A 14,321-nucleotide genomic window follows, 5' to 3' on the forward strand; every position below is an offset into this window, starting at 1 on the left:
TCCTTATCAAAATCTAAGTCTCCATTCTCTTGCATGAGACTCCTCCTCCTTAGCTACTTACCTTGGACACGTTCGAGCCAACACTTAGGAAACCTTGGGAGGCTTGCCTCCTACACACCCTTGGGGTCTCTTAGGACCACATCCTCCTTGGGATCTCCTAAGACCACTTTCTTAAGTTCTCCTCGGACCTCATCCTTGGGTTCTCCTAGGATCACATCCTCCTTGGGGTCTCCTAGGATCACATCCTCCTTGGGGTCTCCTAGGACCACTCCCCTTAGCTTTCCTAGAATGCATTCTCCTTAGCCTCCTATGATGCATTCTCCAATTTTTGGGTATAACAGTAGGCAAATCAAACACAAAAGGAATTTTCCTATGGATAGCATCACTTAACACTGTATTCCGGCCGCCAACCTATATAATATAAATAGGTACAAAGAAATAAACAACACAACAACACCAGCTCCAACACAGAAAAAACTTGCTTAGCAAAACAATACTGCCATGGAAGTGATAAAATCTGACATATACATACTAAGTGATTATTATATATATTGCCTAGTGTTCTAAGGGAAGAGATATAAAAAAAAAAAGTTGATTATAAACAAGAGATGCAAGAGAGTATCTTTAATAAAAAGAGAAAATTGTATACAAAGTAATAACAGGATATGTAACTGCAATTATACTAATTTTACCAGTTTATTCTAACCTTTTCATAGCCATTAAATTAGACACATCAGAGAAAAGTTTATTCTAATTTTACCACTTTCTATACCACATTAAATTAGACACATCAGATTTAGCTTAGTTTGAGAGCATTCTACTCTCTACCAACAAGAAACCCAAGGCCATTGACTTTTGGAAGCATTTGATCAGCTACAACAATAATTTGGGCAACAATTAACCAAATGAGCAGAGAATTTACTTTTTGTAAGAAACAGAAAATTGATGAAAAGAGAGACAATATGCAAAGCTGTAATTTATATAAACACAAGAAAAACAAACTCACCACAAGGTGATATCAAAATGGATCGATCCAACGTCCCAGTTAAAACGACATGCATTAAGTCTATTTCCTTCACACTAGATATTTTGAGTTTATTGAAGCAATCAAATTTGTAGGGTGACCCTCCAGGGATGACACAAACAACATAACTGTTCTCTTCATGCTTCGATTCCTGAAAAAATTCATTCAAAATGTTTCAGATACTTCTGAAAGATGGGATAAGTTTGAACAATGCGAAGCATACAACCCTACTTTCTAGAAAGCAGACCCCAAATAAAAGAATTCCCACAAGTTTTTATTTATTTTAATAAAAATAGGATAAAAATACTTTTTTAAAAAATCAACAACAATAATTAACATATGAAGCAAAATAGGCTGCCTTAAAAGAGAGATCCATACTTGACTACTTGACTGCTCAAAATAGGATGAAAGAAGAACTTCGAAAGATCATTAGAAGATCAACAAAAAAATGCAATACTTTATGTGCTCTCATTTCAGTTTAAGCACAGGGGCACTATCACGGTTGATACTATCAGATGATTCATTTTGGTGTTATGTGCTGTCATTTCAGTATAATCAGTTAGTAATGCCACTGATTCATAGACTGCAGTATAGTCTAAGGAAAAGTATAATACATCAATAACTTTTCAAATAAAGTAGTTGAAAATAATAAATAGCTTCTATAACATATAACCAACTTGTGGAGCCTTCCAAAGAAAGAGTATCAATACAATGTTGGATAGAATCACATATGTTTGCCAAAGCCCAAGAAGCAGTTATTCGCACCTCAAACAACAAACCTACAATAAACTAATGGTTAGATACTTTTTTTTTTTAAAAAATATCTTAGCCTTTATTAATGATGTTGAAATAGTAAGGTTGTCACATAGAGAAATATAAATAAATTTCAATGAAATACGTACTTGAGCTTTGCCATTGTGTTCTCCACCAAAGCATTATTGAATAAAAACCAACAATAGAGCATTTCCAGCCATTATTACAGCCACATAATATATTTAATTGTGGTCCTTGCAAGATGCTCGGCCATTTTCTGGCAAAGATCCAACTGAAACACATGCACACGTATGAGGAAAGAAAAGAGGACAAACATATTATTGTAACACAACTCTTAAAGAACACAAAGAAGGTTTTACAAGTCTTATTCTTTTCATCTACATAAATAGAAAGTACATAACCAGCATATAGCATATCATCATATCTATCCATATTAGTTAGTTAAGAAAAGAAAAAACAACTTTCTTCAATTAAGGTGTCTGTCAATTTAGTATATATCATTGTTGACACTTGACCAGGAAGAAATTTGAGCCAAAGAACCTTTCTAATTTAATGCATTTAAGCTAAACAGAGTTTTCATGGTATAACTGCCCATCAACTAAAGGGAATAGATTTAATGCATCTCTAAACAAGACAGGTTCTGTTATCTGAGCTTCTAAACATCATCATGGAAAATCAAAAGGTTTGAATTACATAATTCAAAAGAAGAATCTTTAAGATGCAAAAAGAGTAAAGATGGTGATAGAGGGTCATCAAGTTGCTTGCTAGTTCTAAATCAAAAACACTAATGCAAAATAAATCATAATGTCAATGTCCACCAACTCCAACCTTGCACTGACATAATCAAATCAAATCAAATCCAATGAACTCTTTGGCCTACGAAAATAAAGTAACTACAAAAGAAGAAGCTTTAAGAAGAAAAGAGAATAAATATGGTTATACAGGGTCATCAACTTATTCTTAGTGGGAAAAACTGGGCTTAAAATTTGCTAAAAAGAAACAATGCATGAATTAAATACCTGTCCATCTGTTAGCTGCTGAATGAGCAACTTCAATTGCACTTCCTGCCAGTGTAATAACCACAATTAGTATGCATAACAAAGAAGCTATCTAGTATCAAGCAGTTAATCTCAATTAACAGTATCTAGAGTTTAGGCCTAAGAAGAAAGTCTGAACTCATTGCTTCAAAGGCAGCTGGATCATTGTCCACATATTTTTCCATTTCTTCCTAAAAATAATAACAAAATGCAATTAGAAACTCAAAGCAAAGTTAGAATCCTTAGCTGCATTAAGGAATGCCAAATCATTTAACAACCTTCAACTCAGTATGCTTTTGCTGAATGGATTTCAACTCATTTAAAGCCTCCTCTCTTTCATCCTGGAAAATGCTAACATGTCAGAAAAATAATAACCTAAGAGTTCATTTCTATAAACTAGTTCAAACCCTGGTAAGACATATAGGGTCTTTAAGGATGCTCACAGATGCCTCTCGCCCCTTCTTTAACGATTCACACTGCTCAGCAAGTTCTGCAAACCGCTTCTTACTGCTATGAAGATCGGATTCAAGTTTGTGAGTTACATTTCTCAGCTGCCCAATGTTTCAATATCAGTACAAGATAAAGTAGTTACATGATTTATAAGGGCACCAAATTTACCTGATTTCCAGCACAGCTAGGAAGACTCCAAAAATACACCTGGAATTTTAAAAAACTAACAATTAGAAAAAACTCCCAATATAAACAAGTTGTAAAACGAAAGAAATTATTTATGAGAATGCCTGAACCAATCAATCTCATTTCACAAATTTCACAAATTGGCGACAAAAAGGAATTTTCTGCTTAGTAGTAAAACACTGAGTCCTACTCGAGCCATATGACAAATAGATCAAAAAGGGGATTTCATATGACAAATATGACAAATTTACCAGATCAAAAAGGGGATTTCAAATTTATAAAGCTTCTCAAGGATGCTTCGATGTTCTTCAAGAACTCAGAAACCCAAGAACTAAAATTGGGATTTTGAGTCATTTTTTCACAACATTTCAACAAATCAGACATGAAATTGGTTAACCCAAAGCCTAGGCTATATCAAATCAACATAGAAATGCTAGTTCTACCTATATCAAATCAGAATGAGGAAGAGAGAGAAGAAAGGGAGCTAGAGAGAGAGCAAGGGAAAATCATTTGGTGATGGTGACGAGAACATTACCTGATTTCAATGTTCAAAGACAGTGAAAGGATCCATCCATCAGCCTTTCTATCTCCACAGCGCTGACCTGCACTTTCCACCTAGTTCACCGACCTCACGAGTCTGATTTGGCCAAAGCCTCCAGGGAAGATCGTGCCTCCTATATCGCCTTCGAATGTGGTGTAGCCCTTCTCAGGATTTGTCTCGTGAAGGGGAGTAAGAGACCGAGAGAGATAGGTCCAGGAAATGAGACACGGGAAATGGGAAATGGGAAATGAGACACGGGAAATGGGTATACCAGGAAGAGAAATAGAGAAGAAAATGAGACACGGGAGAGTATACCAGGAAGAGAAAGAGAGAAGAGAATGAGGGAAATGGGTATACGGGAAATGGGTACACGGGAGTCTACTGTAGAAAAAACTTAGTGAATTTGGCGCTATTTTATTTCCCTTGCCGCCTGAAACTTTCCTAATATACAATAACTATTTTTAAATAGTATTATAATGATGTGTTATGGTAATGGGTGTTTGGTGTAGTGCCATGACCAATAATAAATTGATGCCTAACACCAAAACCACATGAAATCATAGAGCCACATGCCTAGGCTAACCCTTCATGCTTCAAAGCCAAGATATCAATCAACCAATACAACCCAAGAAATCATAACAACAAAAGGGTTAGAAATCTCATTACCTCTCTTGATTGTAAAATCAAGAACACAAAAGTGACCAACCCAAAGATTAGCTAACACTTGTTCAAGCCCTAGGGTTTTGAACCCACATGAAGAAAAGAAGAACACCAACAAACCACAACCAATAACTCGTCAAAACTCAAGAAACAAAAAGAAGAGAGGATCTAGAAACCACAAATACAAAAAATAAAAAAAATACATACCCTAGGAATGAATCCTTCCTTCTCTTCTTCTTTCTCCTCCTTCTTTTCTTCTCTCTTTATCTCATTCTTTATCTATCTCCCGTTCACTCTCTCACCTTCTCTCTCTACTTCGTCAATCACAAGAGCACAAATGCTCTCTTTCTTTTCTTTCCTTTCTTTTAAATCAATCTTAGAAAATACTAATCCTAATGGAAATAGGTAAGTTTCCTCTTTTTAATTATTTTCATTTAGTTATTTTGTATTTAATTTTTTTCTTAATCACTAAATCAAAATACCCCTTTTGTGTTAGTCAAACATGTTAGTCAACACAGTTGACTGATGCCGTTGACTAAGAATCAGCATTTGTGGCAGTTGAGCACTGCCACAAATGGAGGGGCATTTGCATAAGTGATAACACTGACACTGTTAATTGAAAAATTTTGTGGCAATGGCCAACTGACTTCGTTAATGCACTGTTTGTGTCAGTGGGCAACTGATTATAACAGTTTGTTTGCGTCAGTGGGGCACTGACGCAAACAGTTAAGCATATTGCGCATTTTGCTTAACTGTTTGCGTCAGTGCCCCACTGATGCAAACACGTTAATAGCATCAGTTTCCCACTTACGCAAATGGTGCGCCCAGTATTAAATCCCAACCATCGTCCTCGAGCCCCTCATTCTCCAAAATTCGAAAACTTAGGTTTTCTCCCAAAAACCAATGGCGCCTCCGACTTTCTAGACCCATTTTGGTGAGTTTTTTTAATTTTAAGGTTAAATTGATGAATATAATATGTTTATGAACCTTATGCATAGTTTTTTTTTTGTATATATTTTTTATTTTGAAGATTATTGTTTGAAAAACCAAAACCCAAAAACCCTCATCTTGGCTTCTTCTCTCTGACTGGGTTCACAGGGGTCATGTAGGTGGTTGGGGTCGCGAGGTCGTGGGGGGTGGCTGGGGTCACGAGGGTTGAGAGGTGGCTGGCTGGGGTTGCATACCCTACAAAGAGGGGTTTTTATGGCTTGCGGGCGCGAGTCCTCTATTTGAGAGCCGTAAAAACTGAGTCTTTTAGGGCTTGCAGCGGGTACCCTAAAAGAATGTTTTTAGGGCTCGCACCACGTGCCTTAAAAGAATACACGTGTATCCTAAAAGATCTTGATGAGTGCCTTTAAAAGTTACATTTTTAATTTTTTTAAAAAATTATTTATTTTTATTTTAAATTAAAAATTATAATTTAAATGAAACATTTATATACAAATCTGAAAACTTATAGATTAAAAAAACAAAACTTATACAAAGTATTTACAATTCTAATCAAACAAATTTTGGAACAAATATAACACTGCTACTTGACTCAAAAATCATAGTCTTTTCTATAAACATAATCGTCTTGACCTTAAGAAAAATATAACTAGATTTACAAAGTAAATAATTAACCACTCAAAAAAGAAACCTTTACTCTAATAAAAATCACAAATAAATAAAACACTAAATTCATTGTCAAACAACATATCTTTCTTCTTCTTGTCCTTGTACTCACCCTCGTCACCAATAGTCTTTCCAAAGTAAGGATTGGTTGCCATGAGTTTCTTTCTAAATTCATCGCTAAAACATGAAAAAGCACATTATAATACACCAAACATGAAAAATTATAATTAAAATTTTATTTTAGTGTAAATAAATCATTGAAGTATAAAAATAAATTCAACAGAAAATCAGACGGCATATCCCCTAATTTACTAGCCTAGTCATCTGTCACAATCAACACAAACAATTCAAACAACACACATTTTTTCATCCATATATCACCGCAACACACAAAATTCTCAGAACCTACTTCACTAATACATGCAAGTTTTCAACATTCCGTTATCACCACAACACACAAAATTCTCGAAACCTACTTCACTACGAATGAATATCTAAGATATCCAAACTCCACTAAAGTTATACAATTTATATCCAACATTGTGAAAAAAAAATTAAAAAAAAAATCAAAGACAACATTATAATAAAATCAAAATCTAGCTAGCACTTTCATTTTTTTGTTAATTAGTGTCATGTTTTAATGTGAAAATAAAACTAATAACAACTATTTTATTTTCATGAATCATCATATATATATATCATATATTATTAGAATTAAAAAAATAAAAAAAATAATAACTTATGGTATGACAATAATTATTATAATTAGTTGAAAAAAACATCTAAAAATCAATTACTATCTATTATAAAAATAAATTTTTTAAAAATTGTATATATATATATCTATAAATATAAAATTATTATAATTTTCACATTTATATTTATAAAAATTAAAAAAAATTATCCTTTTAAAAACTATGAAATAATTCATCCTAAATTTGTAATCTACACCCTAAAAGCATACCCAAAATAAAATTCAAGACAATATACATAATTTATTAATAACATTTCAATATAAAATAAATATAAATAATTATTAATAAAAAAATTATGTTTAATAAAAAAAATACCTAGCTGAGATGAGAGCCACTAGCCGACGCCACCACCCCCAGCCGAGACCACCACCCCCAGCCGTTGTGCGAGACCAGAACCGAGAATCCCTAGCCGCGAGCCCAGCCCCTACACCGTCAAGCCCAGACCCGAGACCCACCCAAGTGTCGTCGAGCCCAGCCCCCAAGCCACCAATCGTTGCCGCCGAGCCTAGATTTGAGCCCCTTGTCGCTGTCGACCACCATCCCCCGAGCCCCTGCCATCGTACAACCTTCTCCTTTTCTTCTTCTTGTGGTTTTCTACTACTGAGAAAAAATAATGAAACCTAATTAGGATTGTGTCTATTATGATATATGTGTACTATTTAAAATTTTATTATTACTAAAACCTCAGATTCGAACCTTTAGGATACACATAAGTTTTTAGGGGTCGCACCGCGTGTCCTAAAAAAATTCTTTAAGTACTCACAATGCGAGCTCTAAAAAGTCCAGGAGGATTTTGTTAAAAAAAATCAAACTTTTAGGACACGTGTGTCAGTTTTTAGGGCTCGCCGAGAGAGCCCTAAAAGAATTATTTAATGACTTGCGACCAGGAGTTGTTTTTAAGGCTCGCAGCTGGGTGAGTGCCCTTAAAATGTATCCTAAAATGGTGTTTTTGTAGTAGTTATAGGGTGGCTGGGGTCTGGGTACACAGGGTCGGGGTTCATAGCGTTTTTATTTATTTTTTTAATATAGCATTTGCATCAGTTGGGCACTATCACAAATGCCAAATTTGTGACAGTTGGATGCATCATGAGATTTCAAGTCAGTTTCCAAACTGACGCAAAAAATCAATTGTGCCAATTAGGAACTCTCACAAATGACCTTTTTTGTAGTAGTGAATTATAGGAAAATAAATAGTGCATAAAGATGACAACTCTTTTCCTATTTTATCTAATGGCCATCCAATCAAATTAATCTAATACCAAACCAAATAGGAAGGACAATCCCGCATTTCCCACTCTCCTACATGCTACTTCTCTGTTCCTCTTCTTTTATTCTCTATTTTTTTAAAATTGTTTTAATTAAATAAAAATAATCCAAATATAGGAAATTAATGTGTAAAAAATCTATTGCATGCACACCATGCAACCATGCACATGCACACACACAATTGCTAAGGTGCATCTATACCTACCATACACCTTGGTGCATTCAATCAAAACTCATTTTCTCACTTAATTAAATTAATTAATACATAAAACAATTAACAATTTAATTCACGCAATTTCTACCAAACAGTTCAAACAAATACAAAAATATATTTCTAACACTTAACAATTAAAATAAAACAAGCACAAAATTAATAAATAAATAAAAAATTTGGTGCGCTACAATATTAGTACGAGAGAATTAAGATCATATATAATGAATAAAATAGTCAGTAACATACTAAAGTAAGGAATCATTGGTGAATTGTTACTACGGTTTGCTAAGCATGTGAGATGCAAGTAATCTAGATTCATATTACTAATGTGGATATACATCATAGTAAAGGTGATGTAAATAATAGAGATTATATATGACATGATCGATGAGAATTAATAAACTCAATAAACTTGCCGTTTGATGTAAAGATTTAATTCCTATCATAATAGATGATCATTTGTAGGTCAGTCTATATCCTGAGTATTCATGAACTCCTGTTTATGTTTATTGGATCTTTTGATTCACTCGTTAAGGTCTCTTAGAATAATGAGGCTAATGACTTTTGTTTTGGAGATTCAATATCATGGATGGTTGGGAACATGAATTATAATATTAGAATCCATGCTTTCCTAACGGATAGACTATTGTTTCCCTTAAGGGTTGATTCTGGAACATAATAGTTATTGAGCTCAAATCTATAATTAGATTATAGATTAATTGTTCGCTGGTGAATTAATGGTACTAAAGGATCAAGAGTTAATTAGAAGGGTAAAATGGTAATTTTGACCAGCTCCAATTAATGAACCAATAATGGAGGATCGAACTACATATATTGATTATATCAATGGACTACAAGAGAAAACTCTATAAATATAATTCTATAAATACTTAGAGTGTAATTCCATATTTATTGTGGAATAATCATGGAATTAATAAATAAGATTATTATATTAAAGAGTATAATTGATAATCTGGTTTATTGGACCTTCGTATTATAGGTTCATGGTCACCAGATCACCTCTGTCCTACATTGTCAAGGGTAAGGATGTCAAAAGAAAGATTTGTAAATAGAAATGCATAAAGTGCAAATGAATTAATTTTCCAGGGCAAGGAAAAAATTACATGGTAATTATGGGTAATTGATTAATTGAGAATTAATTAATTATTTAACTATATAGATTTTATTTTGAAAAACTATAGGTTAGAATTAATATTAATCTTGTTTGGATTAATATAAAGAGAGAGAATAATAATTATCTTATTTATAATATGATATTTATTTATTTAATTTAAAACAGATATTTTAAGATAATGTTAATTTTGAATTAACTGATATTTTTGTTGGGATAAATATCTTGTCTTAAAAGTTGACTAAATAAACAAATGAGAAAATTAGGAAAATCATAATAGGGTTGGGTAACACACAATGTACAGTACAGTGTGTGGCTCATGGATTTTTATCCCTGGGATTTGAATTTTGAATTTGTAATAAGTTTGTTTAATTAGTTATTTAATTATTCTTTTTAAATATGATTTAAATAAATAATTAAATGAAAATATCTAATAAGTTTTAATTTGAATTATATTTTAATTAAATAAATATTATTTAATTAGATTAAATATCTTTATAAGGCTGAAAGTACGTGACTTTCATAAGATAAGTTTTTTTTATTATTTTTGAAAAATTAAAGACAGACTCTCTCTCTAAAGCGATAGTTTTCTCTAAACCTAAAAACTATTCTAAACCTTCTCTTTGTCAAAATTCTCTAGATCTCATGTGTTGAGTACATCTATGGAGTCACATAAATCAACATTTTGAATCCTACGTGCCCACACACGTCCTTGTGTGTTTGAGGATTGGTCTGGAAGATCAAGGTGTGAGATCTCAAAACACTAGATAGGAAGATCGTTGATTTATACAAAAATACTCAAGGACACTCGATAGGCTACAATAGGTAATCCTTGATCTATTTGTATGTGATTTAATATTTATATATGTGTATGATCCTGGCTGGTACTAATATTTATTAAATTGGGTCCATAAATTATGTTGCATACCATTGATTTGATCATTTAATACAAACATTTCCTTGGCCTGGGACTTTGAGAAGTCATTCTTGTTTATGCGATGAACTTTTGCAATTCCTCATATGGTCACAGAGCCAATTACTTTATTGTTAAAGGATTCTCTTTTGGACCTCTCTACTGTGTGTGATTTGTGTCGGTTGGTGCACCTTGACTACTTGTAAGGATATGTTGACCCTTTGTGTTCTCGCAATCCTTTTATATATTTTTGTTCGCGCATTTTATTTGGTGCGAGAAGCGTCCTTCTCGTCATTATGCATAGTACTATATTTGCAGGCATCTTCTTCGAGACCCGTTTTGCAAGCATCTTCTTCGAGACCCTTTTCACAAGCCTCTTCTTTGATACTCTTTTTGGGCTAGGTGACCTCGCCGACCTTGGATCATGATGAGGACCCTTTTTGGTCTTTGAGGTGATCTCCCCTTGGATTGGGACTCTTATAGGGAAATGGTACTTGTGAAACCTTGCAAGCACCTATTTTGAAGGCCTATTTATTGATTGCGAGTGTTTTTTTTTTTTTTTGCAATGACCTCCTTGAAGGCCTTCTTCCCTTAGTAAGGAGACTTGATCGACCTAGACATAGGGATCTCTTTGGGCTCCCCTTTTTTCTTCTGCGACATGTTCCCTTTGTAGGGTGGGTGTGTTTGTAAAGAGGTCACTTTTGTGGGAGCTTTTGACTTTCCTAGGTTCTATAAGGGTAGTCAATCCTTATAGATTCAAATGTTGTCTTATAAGGTTCACCACTCACACATATATATTATAAGTACTTTTATATATATTGTAACGACCAAACTATTTCTAAGACCTTGGACAAGTAAAACTACTAGACATATCTACTACTAATTGAGAAAAAATACATAAGAAATAATCATAACTTTATTAAAACCCCAAATTAGATATTGTATCAAATACTAAATAACATAAAAGCATAAAATAAAATGTGATAGGGGATGGGATCTCATTGTTTACAAAACATAAAAACGTAACTTTTAAATACTCATTGCGGAATTACATAAAAAAAGCAGATTTTAAAAGACTAAACATAAATAACTTCATCTTCGATCGACACGCAGTCCATTCAGTCCATTCATCCTTAACACACAAGCTAAGCTACCAAGAATCCTTCCGCCTTCCATGTTCATTTTCCTGCATCACACTAAAATAAAGGAGTGAGCCTAATGCCCAACAAGGAAAATCTACTAACATATACTATAAAACGTATGATTATAACAACATATATCATATAGGACTACAACAATAATGGCCATCATAAATTATTGGGGCTTGTTAGCTAAGCAAGTCATGTGCCCATAAATTTGTGGGGCTTTCTAGCTAAGCAAGTCATATGCCCACTATAACTTCTTGGGGGCTTCCTTATCTAAGCAAGTCATATGCCCAATCATAAATTCTTGGAGCTTTTTATCTTAACAAGTCATATGCCCAATCATAAATTCTCGGGGATTGCTTATCTAAGCAAGTCATGTGCCCAAGCGACTGAAAACATATTCTTGGGGCTTGTTGTTTAAACAAGTCATATGCCCAAGTACTACAAAACATACTATACATATACTTATCATAACATAAACATATCATAACATAAAAATAAACACATAAAATCTATCCTATTTTCCTTACCAAAATCCGGGAAATTTAGGAACAAGAACGGGATTAGAATACTCCTATAAACCAAGAGTAGAAAAGGTGAGAATCTCTAAAAATAAAGATGAATATGAAAACTAAACCATCAAGAAGAAACTTATCAAGAAGGACCTTAAGTTTCAAGAACTTAAATACCTAATCAAGAATCATAAACAAGAGTTAGGATCTGAATAAAATAAATTAAAGAAAACTAAACGATTATAAAGAACTGAACTTAGGAACAGGAATACCTTGATTGATCTTATGGATTGATCTAAATCATAATACCAAAATCACACTATTTCTCACTTCCCAAATGTTTAGAAAATATTAGAATGATAAATCTTTTATCCCAAACCCAAGTGTATCTTTCTATAGTAATACTAGGACCTTAGAGGCTCTGATCAAATGCTTGAAGAATGAAGAAAATGGCTGAGTACTAGGTCCTATTTATAGAGTTTGAGGAGTGAAACTATCCTATTAAAAAAAATACTTAAATCCTTAAAAAAACATGATTATGACAAGCGTCATGCTCTTAATGGTTTTGGAAGGTTCTAGCGTTTCTAGATCTTTCTTTTATTTAAAAATAGTTAATTTCATTCTTACTATAATCCAAACTTAAATTTAAATAAAATAGAATCCTAACTTCTGTAGAAAATATCTCTAAATTATCTTATTAATACTTTATTAAATAATTGAGGAATAATCTTAACATAAAGCTACCTAGGAAAAAAAATATCCCAACCTCTAACTTCCTAAATCTCGTACCTCTAAACTCACATGTAGAAAAATTAACATAATTGGAGCTGTAGGATTCCGATTTAGAACATCTTTATACCGTTAGAAAGATAATTCAATTATCTACAACTTTTTCAGAATACTATTTTTCGAAATTCATAATATAACTAGGTGAAAAATAGGTTAGAAGTTACAGTATCCTAAAGTTACGAAAAATCAATTTAATTATCTAAATAACAACCTAATCCACAAATATCTTGACTAACCATAAAATAACAAACTTTAATTCCTTAGGTTGATTTCGAATTTACTAAGTCCAAAATATTATTGGGCTTTATGTAGGCTCGATTCATAACACTTTTTAATAATATCATAATTAATTTAGTATTATGCAATCACCCCTTTTCCACAAACAAGGTTACTAATTTCATAAACCCATACTATACTATAATAATCATAACTACTAAAAGAAAACCTTATTCTATCACCACAACTCAAGCTAAATCTATTACAGTCACAAAAATAAAGAGGTCTAAGAGAAAGGTAACCTCATATACTACATATATCTCACAAGGCCAGACACTTGTTTTGCACTTGGCCAGGCACCTAATGTGGCTCGCGAGGCTAAGTCGCTATTTTGCACATGGCTAGGTGCTTGGTGAGGTTGAGTCTAATACCTCCTAAGTGGTTTATGGGATCTATCTTGCCAAGCACTTTGTTTTTTATTCTCTCCAATATGCTTTGACAATTCTAGCTGACAATGGTAGTAGGTGTGTCATATAAGTATCATCTCTGGAGTTAGCTAGGCCACCTCTTTGGCTCTTTACGGGGGCCATTTGAGATGACTTCTTTGGTTCCTAAGTGACTCAAAAAAAGGGAGTCTTATCAAACGTTATCCTTGAGGAATCCCACTGGCTTCTCTTTGAAGCCTTCTTGTAGACCTCTTCCAATCTTCAACTTGATCAGCGACTCCTCTATCGCAACATTCTCTTCTACGCAGAATCTTCAGACATATTAGTAGAAGGGTGATCAGAGGAAGGTTTGCTTTCCTCAACATGCAAGTTCTTATGGCCCTCTTCCACATGTACATACTTTGGGGCTCTTTCAAATAAGTCGTCTAAGTTTGTAACCTCCCTCTTGAGCATGTTATCCCATAACTTGCTTCCTGCACGAACTCCGACTGTGATTGCCATCTTCAGCTCCACTTTAGTCATACTTCCTAGCTTAGTTTCTTCCATATTGAATATGTGGATATAGCTCTTCAAGCTTCCACTCTCGCCTTGTTTTATATTAGCGAGGCTCGTGCTCAGCATAGCATAATCACAGACTGCGTGGTGCT

This window comes from Humulus lupulus, chromosome 6, assembly GCF_963169125.1.
Source record: "Humulus lupulus chromosome 6, drHumLupu1.1, whole genome shotgun sequence".
Taxonomy (NCBI): Eukaryota; Viridiplantae; Streptophyta; class Magnoliopsida; order Rosales; family Cannabaceae; genus Humulus; species Humulus lupulus.